The sequence below is a fragment of the Aythya fuligula genome, chromosome W, assembly GCF_009819795.1.
Source record: "Aythya fuligula isolate bAytFul2 chromosome W, bAytFul2.pri, whole genome shotgun sequence".
Classification (NCBI taxonomy): Eukaryota; Metazoa; Chordata; class Aves; order Anseriformes; family Anatidae; genus Aythya; species Aythya fuligula.
The window spans coordinates 200,860-220,432 of NC_045594.1; the positions used below are offsets into that span (position 1 = coordinate 200,860).

General features: G+C 45.8%; 1 protein-coding gene across 3 annotated transcripts in view; it reads right to left on the minus strand.

Annotated features, from left to right (window-relative positions):
• LOC116501438 (AN1-type zinc finger protein 5-like) overlaps positions 1–16,172 on the minus strand; it is a 49,159-nt gene extending 32,987 nt beyond the window's left edge. The window contains exon 1 of one of the 3 annotated variants that reach the window (XM_032207012.1): positions 16,110–16,172. The gene's annotated coding sequence lies outside the window, so the exon portion shown is untranslated. Of the gene's footprint in view, positions 1–1,587; positions 1,926–1,961; positions 1,988–16,109 lie in introns of those variants that run through there. The other 2 variants (XM_032207011.1, XM_032207010.1) reach the window with 2 other exon arrangements.
• Positions 16,173–19,573: the final 3,401 nt, after the last annotated feature.

Genomic DNA, 19,573 nt, shown 5'->3' on the forward strand with positions numbered 1-19,573 from the left:
AAATTTTATTTATCTTCCTATGCTGAGTCTGTTTTGCCCATGAAGATAATTGTTGAGTGATCTCCTTGTCCTCATCGCAACCCTTGAGCCCTTTTCATCATGTTTTCTCTCCCTCTCCTTTTTTGGGGGGGGGGGGGGGGGGGGGGGGAGGGGAGTGGAGTGAGAGAGCAGTTGTGGTGGAGCTCAGCTACACAGCTGAGTAAAACCACCCCAGGGTCACAAAATTGAGGTGAATTAGCTTCTACCTGTCACAAGGCTGCATTGTGACAGGCCAACCTAGAGGCTTACACACAAAGCCTTGTCAACAGGGGCCTCTGAAATCAGCTTCTATTTATATCTCTGAAGGCTGCCAACACCAACAACTCACAGAACTGAAGCATCTGAGCATATGCCCACTGTAATAGAGAAAAAAATAGAATTAACATGACTACAGCTTCCTTTCTAGAAGAAAGGCAAGTGCAGATACTTGAATTCAATCAAGAAAATGCATCATCATGATAGTCATGTCAGACAGCCATTTTAATCTCTATTTTACAGTAAGGTGAGAGAACTGGTTGTGTTCAGAAGCCTAAGATTATCATTGTCTCATGGGCTCAAAAATACATCCCCCTCAACTTCTATTTGGGTGGTTATAACCAAACCCCTTTGGAAAAAAAAAGAAAAACAAAAACAAAAAACTTCTCTTTTACCCCCAAAAGGAAGAAAACTTAAGCCCTAAGGATGTTCCTACTTAACCCTGAATTCCCAACATAAAAAGGAGCTATTTATTCTCTTTTATTTATTATGTTAACTCAAACAATAACTTATAGCACTGGCCTTCATAGTTGCTAGCAAGTTTACCCAGTAAAACTAAAACAGGAACACAAGCACCTTATTATTATGATTAATGAGGTCTCATAACTAAGAGATCTTTTTAGTTCCAAATTAGAACTAAGCTGACAGTCAGTTTTAATAACAGTAGATATTAAGACTATTTAAATGATCAACTAAGCTCTTTTCCGTACACCAAGGCCACTTCCAGTAATCTACAACTGAATCCTAACACATATGCGCTTCACCAAACACATAATGAATGCACTTAAAGTTACCTTAACACTTAATTTAAAAATAATAAAGGGAATAAAAATCCAAGCTAACTTTAAATCAATAAAAGCAGCTTGGAGTTGTGTCAATGGTCAAGCTAAATTGGCTAGTTAATCTAAATACTTATTTATCTGAACACCCTCCGCCAGAACCCCCTCCCCCAAAAAAACACACACACAAGAACAGCAAGGATGTTTCTGGCATATGTGCTCTAGATGAGACAATAAGATGAAGTAAACACGGAGAAAATATATCAAAAACGGACATTTCCCAATGATGAATAAATCCAGCTCAGTGAGTCAGACAAAAGGGAAGACACTACCAAGTGTTCAATGCGTGATACTTCTCAATTGTTTCCCCCTTCTCCCCCGAGAACACCGGAACACAAAAGACTCAAAGGTTGCCAGGTTCAGTTAAAAAATAAAAATAAATATGCAAGCAGGATGCCAAGCTGGAGCTGTGGAGACCAGTGCGCTCCCGGCCGGGCCCATATCTCACACCAACCTCCGAATCACGATCGATACATCAACCGCTGTGAAGCCCCACACGACCCCCTCGTTCCCAGCGAGGGCTACAGAAGCCTCATCGTATTGTTTCCTTTGTCTGCCCTGTTGAGTGGGGAAGGACCACCAGTCCAGACCGCGGCCTTCCTTCACAGCAACTGCCACGCCAGGAACCGAGAGGGAGGAGGCCACACCATAGTAAGCAAGAGACTCCCTACCACCTCTCGTCTCATGGAAAGCAGCGGAAACACTGCGAGAAAGCTTAAAGTATCCCCGATATCACTCCTCTACGCACACTACCACCGCCCTAACAGCTCTTAAGAACCAAGCCCATTATTTCCCTCTCCCCCCCCCCATTCTTCAGTGCTCGCATACCTGCTACGGGGGGCGGGGGAACAGGAGTGGCGGGGCGGGGCGGGGCGGGGCGGGGCGGGGCGAAGCGAAACGAGAACCCTCACAGCGGATGTTGTAGGCGCTGCAGATGGCTCCGGACCGTTCCTAGGAGAGCGGTGGACGAGGTGCAGAGCTAGCAGCGCTACTACCACCCTTTCTATCCGCAGTAGGGATACGTAAGAAGAGCTGTGATGCGCAAGAGTTAGATGAAAAGAAGAAAGGCAGGCGAAACAAAGAGAGAATTAGGGAGGAGAGAAAAAGCCGAACCGACTGGTTCCGCCTTCTCCTAGCTGCTGCTAAGGCCTGTACGCCCACGCGCGGAAACAACTAGGGGGAGGTAGGGCGCATGCGAAGTAGCTTGTGGTACTATTACAGCCGCCCACAGTCATCAAACCCTATACCTCGGGGACTATACAGTAATGGACAGGGAGTTTGCGCGTAATCAGAGAGTCTGCTCTTCCAAGGGGAGAAAAGCCCGTGTGCCTTCAACAGCTCAACCTTATCATAAGAATAGGGTATTGGGTAGGGCTATTGATTCATTGGCTGATATCTACTTACACTTCCATACCTAAACAAATGTTAAGGTACTAGTTGGCTACCTTTTTTTTTTTTTTTTTTTTTTTTTTTTTTCCTTTTTAAATAGGCTGACTTTCCTTTTTAAATAGGCTGACTTAACAAATTACTTGCAGTGATAAACCAGTCTAAAACTGGGGTAATCCTGTGCTTGGTGATTTTGTGGATTGTTTTTTTTGTGAGATTACAGTGTGAATAAATTATATTTTCTGTTACTTTTGTTGATTTAAATTCTTAACTTTTGAGTATTTACTATAGAGAGTCATTTGCTTTTAGTAAATAAAGATATCAGCTTGAGACATGTTTTCTGGACAGCTGAAGTAGGAAAAGATTTGTGGTATATGCTAAAGCCCACATAGCACAAATTTGTTGTATGGTTTGCCTGAAGGTTTGCTGACTTTTTCAGCCTCGTCTTTTAACTCAGTGCTTACATTTTGAGGGCTTGCTATTATTTATTGGCTGCTATTATTTATTGGCTGTGACCACCTATAGCCATAGGATGAACTTGAAATCCAAACTTTAATTTGTATTTGCAAACTTGTATGTCCATGAGCCTAAAAATTAAGCGTTTCTATACTTTTCCATGTCCAAAGTTCAGATCAGGCTTCAACAATGGCTTAGATACAATAGGCTGTCTACCATAGACATAAATCTTCCAGGATGTTGATTACCCTGACCTGGATAGGTAAAAAACAGAAAGAAAGGTTATATTTCTATGGAGAGATGAAGTTGGAAGGTTGTGCAAGCATGGAGCACACTTGAAGAGGAAAAATAAATCAAAGAATTAAACTTATTTCAGACTTTCTGCTCACTCTGGGAGTAGAAAAGGGTAATTCATAGTTTTAAAATGCTGTTAGTAGGTATAGGATAATGATTACTTTGTCATAATAAATTAAAGGCAATTAATATTTTAAGGTAGTATTTCTGGGAAATGGAAGATAAATATACCATGTTTGTGTGAATATATTCATCTTAGGAATAGAAGATCTGTAAAATTCAAAGCTGCTTTAGATGAATGGTCTAAATAGTTCAGCTTTGCTTAAATGCAGTTTCTACCACATTGTATTGATACTCTGAGGCTACAGTGTATTAGGACACACATTTATGGGTCTCTCTAAACCTTAAGAAAACAGCTAGAATTGGAAGGTATGGCTTTATAGGAAATACACCACTGAAATCATTAGAAAAAATATTTTTGCCTGACGTACCTTGTAATGCTGACTTTGTCAGAGGGATGACTCCTGAGACCCAAAAGCTTCTATCAGAGACAAAACTTTCAGGTAAATGGAACTATACTCTGATGAAGTATAGCATGCTTTACTTAAGTATAAGGCACTAATAAGGGATTTCCAACACAAAAAGGCAGCATACAGAGGATGAAAGCAGAGACAGGCTACAAAGGAAGAATTGAGAGATGTCCAGGTATATAGGGATGGTATCAGGAAAGTTAAAGCTCAGTTTGAGACTTGTAAGGAATATGAAGAGCAACAGCAACTTCCACTATTGCATTAATAGTAAAAGGCTGAACAGGGAAAATAGGGGACTGCTACTGAATGGGGTGGATTATTTAGCGATAGCAGACATACTGATAAGGACAAGGTACTTGCTGCATAAATTTCAAGAAGTATGTGCATAAAAACAGTAAAGCTGTATAGAGTTCAATTGAAGTTGAGCTTTTCCCAAATTGATTGAGAAAAGTTTGTTAAAATTGTTTTTCACAAATGTATCTTTGAAAACATGTTCTATAAAGATATGTCAGTAAGCCTTTCTATTCTGTATTCACTCAAAAATTTGTTGCTTTTCAAACCCTCCATTGTAATAATACTTATTACCATTATCTAGTTGTACCTAGGAATAGCAGATGTATCTAGGATCACATTATGCAAAGTGACACATTATACTTTGATGAGCCTCCTTTCCCCCTCTGTCAGATTGCTCCCCATCTATCTCTAAAAACATCTCTGCCAAAATATTTTGTGGATGCTGCACTTTATCCCAAGACTCTTCAAAGCGAACCCATCCTTCATGAGGAGCTTGCACTTTCAGGGGGAATACCCAGATGCTCAGAACTGTGCTCCACACCCTGTCACCTTGGGATTCCTAAACTAGGCATTTCCTGCCTTCCTTACCTTCCAAAGCACAGGTGAGAACATGCCTCCACTCTCAAACAAGACACAAAATACTACCAGGAATGACAGCTGTAAGATGGTGGAAGGTGTATATGTCTTCTCTAACTACTAATTTAAAATAAGGATGTTCACCTCAGAAGACTCATTTAAAATCTTCTCTCCCTGACTAAGGTTTCCTACTTCCTCAGAAGTATGGCTAACTTACAGCCCAATGCTATTGGACAAACCAAGGTGAGGTATAAAACCACTCCCTTCTTTTGAAGCTGTGGTTTTGAAGGGTAGAAGTATCCTTTTCCTTTCATCATTGCTCCTTGGGTTACATATTGAGGTTACTCCTTTTTTTAGTTTCATGATGTTCCATTTGTTGTGTAAGAAAAGTAGCTTGTATGAAACTCAGAGTATTCTTGACAGTCCCAGGATCTTATAAGATTAAGTACTCTCTAAAATAGGGTCTACAGTCAGCTTCTTATGACTGAGTCAAGTAAAATGCGTAGCCATTACTTTATTTTGACACTTTTTTCTTTAGTTATGTTGGGGTTTGGTCTTGAAGGAGAGTATGGCCAGTCATTTGGCAGTCAAGTTAATAATCATTAGAATCGTTAAGGTTGGAAAAGCCCTCCAAGATCATCTGGTCCAACTGTCGGATAACCCGACCAAAAGGCCCTGGGACAAACGGACACAATGACCAGAGTTCTGTGCCGTAAGCCCAATTTATTGCTACGTGACAGTATCTTATATAGCGCAAAAGCGTCCCACCCAGGACCCCTCCCACTGTGCTCGCAGGCACCCCAGACCCTTCCCCTCGTGCACGCAGGCACGACCCAGAGTAACTCCACATCTCCCCCCTCTTTATGCAGTAACGTACACCCTTTAACCTGTTACGCTAAGCGTGATTTAATCATAACTACTTAGGGACGAGTCCCAGGAGCAAGTGGTGATAGTGGGAACTCCTCATGATTTTTGGTGAAAATGGTCAGCATGCTGCGATTCATTACACTGCTTCTAGCTATTTTTGCTTTTATACATGAATATACTAGCCCTATCACAATGAATACTATTACTAGTAGCAATATTGTTCGCAAAAGTGATTTAAGCCATCCCTCTAGATGAAGGCCTAGCCCCTCAAGAGTTGCCCCCAGCCAATTCTGTTCTGTGTCACGCTGCTCTTCTTTTATTTTGGATTCTACCTGGGCTAGTTGGGATATGTCACGTTCTACATCGGCAGTTACATTTGGAATGTGTATACAGCAATGGTCAGCCTTTTCTTTCAGGTATCCACAGACACCGTGTTCTTTTAACAAAAGCATATCCAGGGCCAATCTATTCTGCAGGGTCATTCTTGTTGTGGCTTGTAACTGTATATTCAAGTCCTTAAACCCCTTTCTGGTAACGCTGGCCAATCTACGTACTTGCCCCATCAAATTGTAAATCAGCTCTCTGTTTTGGTAGGAAGCTATCGGGGCAAACAACGATTCTGCCATCCATCCAAATTTAATCCCAGTGGACGGTTCCTGCCACTCATAATTTTCTTCACTTACTTCTCTTTTTGTCCTTCTCCTTATGAGAGAGGATTTCTTCCAAAGTGGGCAAAGGGTGGGCAATCCTAAAGTTATTTCTTTTACTGGGCCATCCAAACTTAAATGAGTTGTCCAAGTTCCATCACTGGCGGCCCACATAATATGTCCCATGCTTCGTATAGTTGAAGATTTACAATTCACTAAGATCTTTTTCCTACCGGTCTGTCTGGCTATATTCCGATTGGTGATACTCATGTTAACTTGTAGACCTCTGCATGCACATCTGGTGGCTAAGGCTATCTTTACCGGGAGCAGAGATATTGTTTCTAAAGCAGTGTCACAATTGAATATTTGTGTACAATTCCACCACGGGACTGCCTTCACTCTCTCCTGACTACTAGTTTCCCTCTGAGCCGTCTCATATAGTAAACTCTGGTCACTATTCGTCCTTTCTACCCATTGCAAACACCAAGGAGTATTCCCCCCATATTGGTATTTCTGCAGTATACTTAATGCCCATGCTGACTCCTAACCCTCTAATCCACCTGTCTCATTACTTTCTTTGCACTTCCATATAACCTTTTCCTTTTGTCATGTGCGTGGTGCATCGTACTCACACATCCCTAGTCGTCCATCCTCATTGTCTAGGTCCGTAAATATGTAATTTCTTTCCTTTTTACACCAAGGATAAAGGCGAATCTGACACTCTCTATAAAACCCTCCCAGCATTTCTGTCTCTATGATTGTTTCCGATTCACATTGGACTGTTTTGTTTTTCTCAATCTGGGGTATCGGTGATGTGATTATGCCCCAGGGTATAGGATCACCTGCAGATTTAGGCATAGGTAAACAAGCGGTCACTTGACTCACATTCTGCATTTTTGCGAAATCTCTAATTAACCCTATCATTAAATTTTCCTCTTGATTGCTTCTTGCTTGCTGTGTGTACTGAGCTGACCTTTTATCTCTCATTTTTAACAACACCGGAATTTTACAGACTCCTCGGGTTGCTCGTGGGCTGCGAACAGAGCGATGTGGCCACAATAGCAGACCCATAGAGCACAAACCAAGTGTCATGTTAGCTGGGATCACCTTCCAAGCACATTTCTGAGAACAGAGCAACCAATAGGGGTTAGGTAAGCGCCAATGAACGGAGTTCGAAACGTGTGACGCGGACCAATTGATAAGGGGCCGTCGCATGTCTATTTACAGTCCAAACATCCCCAGGGAAAAAGTCCACCAGTGCAGGAGCTTGGCCCGGTGGCCCCACCCACAACCAGGCCACCGACTGATTGCGCACCGTGGTCTTAACTGTCCACGGCAGAACGGTCACATCTGCTATTGTCCCATTGTCCCAAATGTCAATGGAGCCGCACAATTGCGCCACTGGCAGAACGGTTTCTTTTCCGTCCTCCGTTGCATGCGTGGTGCCGTCCGATGACAAGTGTGTTTCATGTGTCAGATTGATACCTGCCTGCATGGTGGCATGGATACGGATGGTAGTCAGCTTCCTTCCCCGGCAAGTAACAAGCGGGAACGGTCCACGAAGTGTCCCGTTGGGTACTGGCTCAGCAGACCGTAGGTTGTAAGCGTATGGCGTTGGAAACAGCAGAGCAGTCCAGTAGCCCACAGCATACTCCTGCCAGTAGCCCCCGTACACTGCAGGGCACAAGGCAAGGACAAGCAGGAGTCGCTGTAAAGGGGAGAAAGTTACTTACTCATTTCCTGTTCCTTTGAGTCTGCCAGCTCAGGGAGCGGCTGTTCCTTTGAATCCACCTGCTCAGGGAACGGACGTACCCATCGGGCTGGAACCCATCGAACCCCCGATGGTAGTTGTACACAGGCGTAACCCTGACCCATAACTAACAGGGGTACCGGATCCCGATTCCACGGCCCACCATCCAGGCGTACCTGAACAACCCCTAAAGGTGCGTGTTCTGTCATAGCATGGTCTGTGGATCGACCTTCCAAATGATTTAAACTAAAAAGAGCCTTTAATAACAAAGCATGTGGACAGGAATCTCCATAGCCAGTCGCCTCCATTCCCCCCTCTTTAAGGGCATCGAGGCGAGCTTTCAAAGTCAGATGAGTATGCTCAATAATGGCTTGCCCAGTAGAATTATGCGGAATACCCAAGATATGAGTGATACCCCAGGTGCAACACCATTGGCCAAAGAGCCAACTAGTGTAGCCTGGACCATTATCTGTTTTTAGAGTGTGTGGGATTCCCATGACCGCTACTGCAATGCGCAGGGCACGAATGCACTCTCGAGCTTTCTGTGCTGTGAGACCAGTAGCCCACATCATACCACTACAGGTATCCACCGCGACGTGGAGAAACCGGAAACGTCCGAAAGGTGCATATTCTGTAACGTCCATCTGCCACAGCTCGTTGGGACGCAGTCCTCTCGGATTTACCCCAGACGGCAGAGGAGCAGGGTGACTACAGGCTGGACATGTGGCTATTATAGACCGTGCGTCGGCTAATGGAATTTTAAATAGACGATGCAGTGACAAAGCTGATTGGTGAAATTGGCAGTGCGACTGGGCAGCAGCTACACGGGTATCGACAAGAGCAGGGTAGCATGCCAAGTCTGCTGCCGCGTTACCTGCCGTAATGAAACCAGGTAACTGGGTATGGCTGTTAACATGCATTACAAAAACAGGCTGGCTGCGCCGAGAAAGAGCATTATACAGGAGGACTGCGGTTTCAGTCCGTGGTGCGATGCAGGAACAGCAGAGAGCGGCAGAGCGAAAACAGTATTGGCTATCTGTTACAATATTCAAAGGCTCTGTGGGAAAAAGAGAGAGTGCGAGACAAATAGCAAGCATTTCAAGATGCTGTAAAGATACAGAAGTGTTGCAGTGCACTTGACCTTCCCATTCCGAGCCAGTCCACCACACCATGGCAAACTTGTGAGTGGAGCCAGCTGCATCAGTAAAAACAGTTCAAGCCTGCAATGGCTCTAGAGAGATCGGCAAAGCAGGAATTACATCAAGTATGGAAAACAGATTCGCATAAAGTGACTTTGGATACGCTTGCAAAGCATGAGGGTAAGCTGCTAGGGCAGTCTGCAGCCGCATAGATTGTTGTAAAAGAGACGCCAAGGCATTCGGCCGTAGTTCCACCGACAACAGGCGCGGTTCACTGCCATCTATTGCATGCACCTTCGTTCGAGCCCACTCTATAGCGAGGGCAAGGAGTTCATCTCATTGTGGAAACGCAACGCGGGGCACAGACACATAGCCAAAAAGCAGTGGGCACTGCAGCTGGCCCTGATGTAGAATAATAATAGCTCCCTGTACCTGCAAAAGGATGTGTGCAAGCAAGGGTTGTGCGGCATCGCGACGCCATAAACCTTGCTTTTGGAGACGTTGCATAAAGCGTTCTAATATGTGCTGATGTCGGGAAGACAGCTGGCGCGGGGCTGTCAGGTCAGTGTCGCCCCGCAACTGATCAGTAAATAATTGCATCTCGTCAGGGGGCAGCGGAACAAATTGACGGAGCCACTGCAGGGCACCAACCAACATTTGTAACTGATGCAAGTTATTAACCGAATTCTCTGTGACTAACAATTTTTGAGGTCGCACGAGGCATTCTGTAAGCTGAGTCCCCAGATATTTGTATGGAGACACTAGCTGAGTTTTATCTTTCCCGATGGTCAAATCAAATCCCAATAAAGCGGCCTCTATTTGATCATACAGACCCGAAGGCAGTACGGGGGCAGCAAGCAACAGGTCATCCATATAATGGACAACCAAGATAGTGGGGTGCTGCTGACAAACCGCCTCAAGGGCTTTGGCCACATACATTTGACAAATCGTAGGGGAATTTTTCATGCCTTGAGGGAGGACAACCCACTCGTACCGGGCCGCTGGCTGCATATTGTTCAACGATGGAATGGTTAGAGCAAAACGCTTGGTGTCATCAGGATGCAGAGGTATGCTGAAAAAACAATCTTTTAAATCTATAATCATACATTGCCAATCTCTAGGGATCATAGTAGGTAACGGCAACCCGGGCTGTAAGGGCCCCATGTCCTCCATCGAGGCGTTAACCACGCGTAAATCATGTAAAAAGCGCCACTTCCCAGATTTTTTCTTAATTACAAATACAGGGGAGTTCCAAGGGCTAGTTGATGGAACGAGATGTCCTTGTTGGACTTCTTGTTTGACGAGTTCATGCAGAGCGATAAGCTTCTCTTTTGTGATGGGCCACTGGGCAACCCATATGGGGTCATCCGACCGCCACGTTAAACGCCAACAGGGGCGCGGCTCCCCAGTGGCCCCCTGGATAAAACCTGCTGTGAAGGTTCAATATGTAAGCGAGCTCCTGCTAACACTAATGCATCACGACCTAACAGAGATATAGGAATGGCTAGAACGTAAGGTCTGAGGGGCCCCACCTCCTGCCGGACACCAGCATCATCCCAGCGAATCAATACTGGATGACGGCTGCGATGACCTTCCACCAAACCACCCACCCCACTGACCGCTAGTGGCAGCGGATCCAGCGGCCATTGTGAAGGCCAGTGTGCAGCGGAAATGGAGGTGACATCTGCACCAGAGTCCACTAAAAAGGTTATAGTGGCTACCGGTGGAAATAGATCCTTCACACCTTGAATAGCTACTCGGGCAGGCAAAGTTGGCCGAGAGCCCATGTCAAAGCTAACTTGTATCAGGGGATAATCCACGCTAGAGAGCCCATCATCACTTTCGGTTACCAGAGGAAACACAGTGGGCTCGGTTGTGGCAGTCCGCAGTTGCACGGGAATCTCCACTCCTTGCTCCACCGCCCGCGCACCCGCAAGCCAAGCTTCTGTATTTACCACTCGTTTTCCGTCCCGAGACTGGATGGCGGACTTGTCCACCCCTGCTCTATGGGGGTTGGGACCCACGCTTGCGGCCGAGACGGTGGGTCCCTTTTCGTCCCGGCGTTGGCGTTTCCCGACTGCCCATCCCTTTTTCCCTCTTTCACTTCCCCTTTGCATTGTGAGCACTCTCGAGCGTGATGGCCAGATCGCCCACACACCCAACAACGAACACGGCTGACTTCGACCACAGGTTCCCTTTTCTTGGGACATTCATGGGCTACGTGACCACGCTGACCACAGCGAAAACAACCACCAGGGTGCATCTGGAGGGCAAATGCCTGGAAGGCAGACGTGACTCCCACCATCTGCTCACTGAGGGCAGCAGCAAGAGGTTGCATTTCCTGAGCCTTTCCAAACGCACAGCCACGAGCGATCAGCTCGCCTGCGCTTGCTGAAGCCGGAAGCACTGCAAGAGCGGCTTTGAATTCAGGCAGAGCTCCTGTTCTTAAGCATTCCCTCAAAACAACATCTTGTGCTTCCGGTGGTAAATTACTGCTTGCCACAGCTGTCTGCACCCTGTCTGCAAAACGCCCAAAATGTTCCTCAGGTTTTTGCCGAATATGCAGATAACTGGGAGTCGGGCTGACTACAGCATTCATCCGCTCTAATGCCCTACGACCCAAATCGGCAGGCGGCAATAAGCACAGCTTGCGGCAGCAATAATTGTTCCTGCGGAGTATTCCACCGCCCTCGTCCCAACAACGCTTCCCCAGACATGCCATGTAAAGGATCCTGGGGGTTCGCCCATGCACGCACCATCAAGACTTCACCCTCCTCTTCCAGCAAAGACTCAAACATGGGTACCTGCGCTGCCGTCAGGCAGGCTCGGGCAACCTGCCGCCAGTCAAACATCAGGGGCCCTTGCAAAGCCACAGCATCCAACAAAACCTGTGTCTGTGGGCTAGAGAATCCACCCTCCTGTACAGCCTTTTTTAACTGTAGCAGCATCTTATAGTCTACCGGCTGCCACTGATGTCCCTGAGACCCCGCGAAAACAGGAAAGCACCCTATCCGCACAGGACTTGGCGTTATTTCACAACCCAAGAGAAGACATTCTTGCGCACTAATAGTCCATTTTTCCCTTGCCTTCTGCACCTCCTCGCGGATGTGCATCGGCTGTCGCGGAGTAGCCTGTCTAGGATCCCGAGACTCCTCATCTGTTGAACTCTCACTATCCACTCGTTCTCTCTCTCGGGACGCAGCACCCGACGGAACGGGAACGCGACACACGGACGACGGTAGGGGCATCTCCGAAAAAAACTCTACCCACGCTTGCCCCCCCTCCCGCTCTCCAGGGTCAAACACCGGAGGGGCATACAGCAGCGGCCGGAGGGAGCCCGAAAACGCCGGCGCCTGCCTGGATGCCACCCCTACCCCTTCAGGACCCCCAGCAGGGAATAGGATAAGGGAGCCCTTCTTATTTACCCCCCAAAAGGACCCGTCCGATGAAGTATGTACCGCGTTCCCTTCTGTCGGGGGAGCACTAGGCACTGCTATTTTTTCATGATCTAACCGAACTCGCAGGGGGGCCACAAGGGGGTTTCCACCTCCTTCTTTCTCCTGCTCCACATTATTTTCATCTCCCGATCGAGCCTCCTCCTTCGCCTGCCCTGACCCCTCCTCTAGATTGTTTTTTACCGGAAGCTCCATAGGGGCCCGCTTATCCTCACCGTCCCCATCTGACAAAAGCATGCGGCGCACAGTAGCCCACAGGCATGCCTCGTTGGCTACCTTTTCTAAAACCGCTCGCACCGACCCATAGGTCGGAAATAAAGTCAGCGCCTCTTTGTTCCCAATGCAGGCGCTATCAAATAAATCCCGTCCCACCATTTCTAAAACGGTCTGTCTCAAGCAATGGACAGGAGACTGCCAGATTCCGGCGTGTCACCCAGAGCAAGAGGGACTGTACGTCCTTCTTTCATAGTGTTATCCCTACTTCCTCGGCCAAGGATTTAACAGTACTCACCACCTCATCGACTCCAGGCCCCATGGTCACCTGCGTACCTAGCACGTACGCACCACGCCTAACTCGCGCCGCGCCTAACTCGCGCCAACCGGTTTCACGTTCAGATTCGAATCACGTCAGGGTCACCAAATGTCGGATAACCCAACCAAAAGGCCCTGGGACAAACGGACACAACGACCAGCATTCTGTGCCGTAAGCCCAATTTATTGCTATGTGACAGTATCTTATATAGCGCAAAAGCATCCCACCCAGGAACCCAGGACCCCTCCCACTGTGCTCGCAGGCACCCCAGACCCTTCCCCTCGTGCATGCAGGCACGACCCAGAGTAACCCCACATCCAACCATTTCCCTACCACCCATGTCACCCACTAAACCATGTCCCTAAGCACCAAGTCCAACCTTTCCTTAAACGCTCTCAGGGACGATGATGGTACCACCTCCTTGGGCAACCTGTTCCAATGTCTGACTACTCTTTCTGAAAAGAAATGTCTCCTCATTTCCAACCTAAACCTCCCCAGCTCAACTTGAGGCCATTCCCTCTAGTCCTATTGCTAATTATCTGTGAGAAGAGGCCGACCCCCAGCTCCCCACAACTCCCTTTCAGGTAGGTGTAGAGTGCAATGAGGTCTCCCCTGAGCCTCATCTCCAGACTAAACAGCCCCAGTTCCCTCAGCCGCTCCTCACAAGACTTGTGTTCCAGACCCTTCACCAGCTTTGTAGTCCTCTGGACACACTCCAGGGCTTCTATGTCCTTCATGTAGTGAGGGGCCCAAAACTGAACACAGTACTTGAGGTGTGGCCTCACCAGAGTAGAATACAAGGGGATGATCACTTCCCTGGTCCTGCTGGCTATACTATCCTGATACAAGGATGCCGTTGGCCTTCTTGGCCACCTGGGCTCACTGCTGTCTTATGTTCAGGTGAGCATCTATCAGCATCCCCAGGTCCTTTTCCTCTGCACGGCTTTCAAGCTGCTCTGCCTCAAGCCTGCAGCGTTGCATGGGGTTGTTGTGGCCAAAGTGCAGTATCCGGCACTTAGCTGTGTTTAACCTCATCCCATTGGCCTCTGCCCATCAATCCAACCTGTTTGGGTCCCTCTGCAGGGCCTTCCTACCCTCCGGCAGACTGACACTTCCCCCCAACTTGGTGTCGTATGCAAACTTACTGACAGTGCACTCAATTCCCTCATCCAAATCATCAATAAAGATATTAAAGAGGATGGTCCCCAACACCAACCCCTGGGGAACAGAAAAGAAGTGATAAAATAAGCAACATTTAAAATAGAAGGTTGCCATCTAGAGCAATTCTGCTGTATTTCTGCATTTTTACTTTCATAAGGCATATGGATATTATAGGTGGATTTGTTAAATAAATAAAAAATCCAAGAAAACTATATTCTAAGGGCTACCTGTTGTCTGTAGACCTATGTAGTAGGGGTGAACTTCAATAACTAAGACAAACAGATAGTCAAAGAAGCCTTGAAGGAAGAAATTTCTGGTAAATATGATTAGGATCACAGAGGCAATTCTCCTGGATCTCAGAAGAATGGACTCTTAGCTTTGCAACCCCATAATGGATAATGATACTCCTACATACCCTTGTAATCTCCTGGTTTCTAGGCTAGGAGAATGGATCTTCTAAAGACCTACAACTTACTGAGGAATATTGCTTTTCTCAGGTAGTATATACGTGAAAACAAGTATAAGAAGAGCACATTGCAAAATGATCTTAGTAGAGAACTGTGCCCATTTTCTGTTGCTCTGAAACTCCTGATCTTTGAGGAAGTGGGATGGGGCAACAGGGGGGTGGGGGGGGTAACATTTGTCTGTTGACATACCTCTTGAAAATCACAGTTTTGTGAGATTTACCTTGAAAAGAGAAAATTCCAGGGAAGTTAGTGTCTTTCAAATGAAACAGTGTTCTGATTGTCCTATCCCTGTCATAGTAAGAGAGGTGGAAATTACTATCTAGGGCTACTAGTCGATATTATTTTATTTTATTTTTTTACAGATAGACTTATACTCAGTTTTGGTTCTGATCACAAAATCTCTGCAGAGGGAAAATGTGAAATATGTTCATCTGATTCATGTCAATGTGGAACAATGCTAGGGCCTCATAATGAAATGTGACCTTCTGTCTTACATTCCCTTGTATAAATAACCACAAGTCCAAGAGAAACAGAGTGGTTAGTGTATATAGTTCTTGTATCTTGCAAAAGAATGGTCTAGCAGTTCGTGTCGATAGAGGGTTTGAAGGGTAAACCTTGAGACTTGGGTCTGGGAGATAAGAGAATAGGGGGGAGTTTTTTGAGATAACTGCTGACTATTGCACGAGACACAACTTTCTGACATCCTGCCCAGAGACTACTAAATAAGGAGAGGGGGGAAGCTGAAGAACAACCGAAGGACAAAGCCTGGGAGGAAGACTACAAGCCTTCAGCACGAGCGACCCCCAGAGGGATCACCGGAGACTGATACGCGTGCATCCGTGGGATGGTTTGGGTCCTGGGAAACTAATTATAATAACCCTGCCTTTTCCAAAAGTGGTGATGAATATGTATTAGCCTAGGAGCATAAAAACCATCCGCCTGATGTAACTTGTGTGTGTCTTGGTGGAGCAGAGACTCCTGGCGCACCCAGCGCTGTTTGCTTACCTCTATTCGTTTAATAAATTGTAAACTTTGATTGTAACCGTATTTGGGGCTTAGTCATTTATTACAGAAAATAATAGACATCTCAACTTATTTTTCCATTTTTTCTCTCTCAAACTGATCAAGTTATCCAAATCTAAATGTTTTAAGAGCTCTGCTCTCAAGAGTTCTGTTCTATATCACAAATCACGAACCTGCATTTGACTAATTTCTTGCAATAGTTGAAACTATTGTGTAATACCAAATTTGAAGCTAGACCAAACATTTCAAATAATATCAGGGTTATTCTAAGCCCTTGTTACAGAGTGGTTGCTGTTTTGTAGCATGTAAAACACCAGCAGCTTTTGCAATAAGCAGAGTGCCAATATTATATACACAGCTAATGCACAAGATAAGAAGTTACAGATACCAATTCCCTACCTTCAGCAACCTCATGGGCCATTTACCCTGGAAGTCAGTCTCCCTCTTCTGGTCACATGGTCTGTTGTGATTGGCTGGCAGGACTTGCCACCCACTTCAAGTTTACCCAGTAGTACATCAGACCAGGAAGACCTTTTCCCTACATACACACAGGGTTATTATTTTGCTCTAACCACCATTTTATGGCAAGGAGCTGCCATTTTGTTAGACATCATAACACACGTGTTTTCATACTGCTCTGTGATTGGCTGATGGCCATTTCTTGACACCATCATACCCACATATTCTCAGGAAACCCTGTAATTGACTGGCAGGACCAGACAGCCTTTCCTGTTTACCTTAGAATTGTGAGAAAAATCTCAAATAATTTTCTTCAGACAGGATCTTCTGTGAAGTTATTTTATTCACGATTTCAATGGTGGGCATCCTGCCAGTTAGGAGCGCATTTTAGTAAACAAATCATAACCTTTTATTCCCTATTACCCGACACCTCTCCTGTTTCCTCATTGGCTGAGTACTACAGGTTCACAAGCTACTCGATGCTCCTCTATACCATACATGTACAATTTTTCTTTTTTTTTTAACCCTTTAATTTCTCCCTTTTCCCTTTTGTTTCCCTTTCTTATGTTTTGAGAACCTGTGATCTTTGTTTTACTGTTCCCACACTGCTCATCCTGTTTTTCTCAAGCTTCCACCTTATTTTGGAACAGTGAGGCCTTCTACTGTCCACTTATCTACTTAGCATTTCTCCTTGTTATGACTACACAACTACCTTTGAATACAGAAAATTAGTTCTATATTGCAAAAACACAACTTAGTTTCTCACAGAATTATGTCAAAGCAGGACATCCTTTCCACTGTAATTAGACACGGTCCTCCATGTTGTTTCAGCCATCATTTTGTGGCTGGTAGCCACCATTTTTGATAATATGCTCCGTGTGTTTTTATACTGCCATGTAATTGGCTGGTAGGACTAGCCACCCCTACCAGAGTACCCAAAAGCACGTCAGAAAAGGAAACCCCCTCTCACTGTATCACAGAATCATCTAGGTTGGAAGAGACCTCCAAGGTCACCTAGTCCAACCTCTGACCTAAAAATAACAAGCCCTCCACTAAACCATATCACTAAGCTCTACATCTAAACGTCTTTTAAAGACCTCTGGGGATGGTGACTCCACCACTTCCCTGGGCAGCCCATTCCAATGCCTCACAACTGTCTCGGTAAAGAAGTTCTTCCTAATATCCAACCTAAACCTCCTCTGACGCAACATTAGCCCATTCCCCCTCGTCCTGTCACCAGGCACGTGGGAGAACAGACCAACCCCCACCTCGCTACAACCTCCTTTAAGGTACCTGTTGTTATAAATTAGACCACACAATTTACTGGTCTATTGAAATTATTTTATTAATCAAGTAAGCAGACACAAGCAAAACAGCGCTGGGCGGCTGGGGAGTCTCTGCTCCGCAACAGCACGCAACTTCCCTTTCCAGTGTTGCTGTTTTATAGCAGTTGAATTCCGGCTTATCAGGACTTGTTGAACTGGCTGAGGCTGCGCAGTCTATTGTTGAGAGGGGGGGTCGTTATTCCTCTGCTTCATGTTCAGGTGGGGGTAGTGAAGCGGCAAAAAGGATGTCTTGTGGTAAGGAATTTCACAGAGTCTGGTTTAACTCAAGGATGTTCACCCAACACCCCCTCCTGCTTCCTCCCTTATCAAGGCCATTAAATTTTACAACCATTTCTCCCCAGCAGATTCTCCAAATTCCTCAAAGACAATGAACAAACCCCCACTAATTTATCACACCTGTAAAGAGTGATAAGGTCACCCCTGAGCCTCCTTTTCTCCAGGCTGAACAATCCCAGCTCACTCAGCCGCTCCTCATAAGACTTGTTCTCCAGACCCCTCACCAGCTTCGTCACCCTTCTCTGGACTCACTTGAGCACCTCGATGTCCTTCTTGTAGCGAGGGGCCCAAAACTGAACACAGTACTCGAGGTGCGGCCTCATATGAGGAGGCTGCTGCCACTGCTGACAGCGTCATTCCCCATGTGTTTTCATATTGCTTTGTGATTGGCTGGCAGCCATTTCTCGACACATACCCATGTGTTCTAAGATCTCCACCTGACTGGCTGCCTGGTCTATTTGGACCAGGAAGTGCTCGGATATAAAATATATACATTTACATACAATATATACATATCTAGAAATATATATGTACAAATATATATAAACATTTCATTTAGACATAGATACACTATGAAATTTATGAAAAAATTGATTGGGTTATAAAGAAAATTTCTGATCATTTACATCAGCTGTTTGAACCTGGTGATTAGGCTTGGCTTCTTCCTGAAGCTGTCCGTATGCATGACTCTATATTCGGCATTAAACTAGGATGATACTTAGTGTCTTTGCTAACTATATTGCATTGTGCAAATTAACTAAAGCAAGAAGCCTTGGGCCCCTTACCAAGGTTAGTCTCCTAATAAGTGTGAGCCTATCTTAAGAAACTGGTAGAAACTGGTCCTGCTCAGTTGAGGCCAAGCAGCAACTGAGTCTGCGCAAACATGAGATCAACTAGCGGTGACGAGGAAGAGTCATCAATCTTCCTCCCCACGACCCCTGACGACCACCACCAGAATACACTGCGCAAGCACAGATAGGAGTTTATGGAAATGACTCCTTGGAACTAATTTTAATACGAAGCAGGGACGGGTTATGAATATGTATAGGCGTATTGGGAAACTTCATGCATATGTAACTCTTTACTGCATATAACCAAGGCAAGTTGCCGCATCAGGTGCACACGACTTTGGTGGGACTACCCCCCATGCTGTCCAGCGCTGAATAAACATACCTACTTTACTATCTTACTAATTGTGGAGTCCATTTTCCACAAATCACATAAAGTGGCCATTTAGCTTATGTAGTGGCCACCACTGATTGCAATACTTAATGAAAGTCCTCTTGCTTTCTGTGCCCCCAGTTCTCACAATATCCTTCCAATGTGCCAATATGCAGCTGAGGCCTTCTTTAAAACGTCTTTGTTTTGGATATTACCCATTTGTCCTGGTTTTAGCTAGGATAGAGTTGGTTTTCCTCCTAGTAGCTGGTAGGGTGCTATGTTTTGGATTTAGGATGAGAAGAATGCTTATAACACACTGATGTTTTGGTTGTTGCAGAGCAGTGCTTACACCAAGCCAAGGATGTCTCAGCTTCTCGCTGTGTCCTGCCAGTGGGCAGTCTGGGGGTGCAGCAGGAGCTGGGAGGGGACAGACCCAGGACAGCTGACCCAAAGTGGCCAAAGGGATATTCCATCCCACCTGATGTCATGCTAAACAATATATAGGGGTGGCTAGCTGGGGGTGGGGGGGGGCAAACTGCTCGGGGATAGGCTGGGCATCGGTCAGCGGGTGGTGAGCAATTGTATTGTGCATCATTTGTTTTGTACATATTATTATTATTA